The sequence below is a fragment of the Penaeus japonicus genome, unplaced genomic scaffold (assembly GCF_977035675.1).
Source record: "Penaeus japonicus unplaced genomic scaffold, GWHDUDI00000001_assembly GWHDUDI00000001, whole genome shotgun sequence".
Classification (NCBI taxonomy): Eukaryota; Metazoa; Arthropoda; class Malacostraca; order Decapoda; family Penaeidae; genus Penaeus; species Penaeus japonicus.
In genome coordinates, this window is record NW_028234403.1 from 11,844,776 (window position 1) to 11,846,334 (window position 1,559).

Sequence of the window (1,559 nt, forward strand, 5' to 3'; positions counted from 1 at the left end):
TCATAATATATAATGCTATAAAAAGTGAATACATCTAAGCAAATAAAGATATATATATATATATATATATATATATATATATATATATATATATATATATATATATATATGTATATATATATATATATATATATATTTATATATATATATATATAATATATACATATACATATACAGATCTATATCTATATATATATGTATATATATAAATACATATATATATACATATATATGTGTGTGTGTGTGTGTCACACACAAACACACACACACATATATATATATATATATATATATATATATATATATATATATATATATATATATATATATCCTTTCCAAATCTCACCAGAAAAAAATGCTTGTTAAAAAGGGGGAAAAATTCAGACGTAAATATTCCTTCAGCTAAAATAGTGAAACGTGAATGGCGATTATAAATCCACTTGTATTTCAATGTCACAGAAGTAGTCTCGTTACTGCCGTGTACACATACTTGGCAATTCGGTATTCAAGCGACATCAACAGCGCTCAAAAAAGATAAATAGAAAGGGCGTAAAAAAAAAGAAAAAAAAAAAGAAAAAAGGGAGAGAGAGAGAGAGGGGGGGGAGAGAGAGAGAGAGAGAGAGAGAGAGAGAGAGAGAGAGAGAGAGAGAGAGAGAGAGAGAGAGAGAGAGAGAGAGAGAGAGAGAGAGAAGGAGAGAGAGAGAGAGAGGCAAAGAAAAATATTTTCATATTTCCAACAGTGAGGTTGATCTTCTATGCCGCGTTCGCTCACACTCCGAGGTTCTTTGTACGGACAAGGGTTTGAAAATAAATAAATAATAATAATAATAAAAAATAGAAAAAAGAAGGAAAGAGTTAAAAAGACCCTCGAAATTTGTTTAGATCAATTCCGTAAATATTTAGAAGACTAGAATCGAGCAATAAGATCAATCAATCCTTTTTTTTTTTTTTTTTTAATTACGGGGCTAATCACATGACACAGTTCACGGCACAATTAAATCTGGCAACATGCCTGCCTGGCGTAGAGGTCTTTGATGGCCGCTCGTGCTCTCGGCCTAAACGACGCGAAAAATGGGCCTGGAATTCCGGTAAATTAATACCAGTTGATGGGAACTGTCGGCGGAATATTATATATGTGAATGGATTTTAGCTAGGGAGGAGCGGGAGGAGGGGGGAGGGGGGAAGAGGCGGGGCGAAGAAGAGGGAGGAGAAAGGGAGAGGGAGGAGGGTGGAGAGGGGGAAGGAAAGGAAGAGGTAGGAGGAGAGGTAGAGGGGGAAGGATAGGGAGGAGTGGGGAGAGGGGGGAAGGAGAGATGAGGGAGAGGGAGGAGGAGGGAAGAGGAGAAGTTGAGGGGAAGGAGGGGGAAGAGAGAGGAGGGGCAGAAAGGGTAGAAGATAGAGAATAGAAGGCGGAGGAGGAGGAGGATGGATAGACGGCGGAGAAAGAAGGAGAGGGGAAGGAGGAAGAGGAGTGAGGGAATAGATATGCACTAGGAAAAGGGAAAAGAGAGGGAGAATGTGGCAAGGGGAGGTAAGAGAGACAGGGAGAAGAGGGAGCG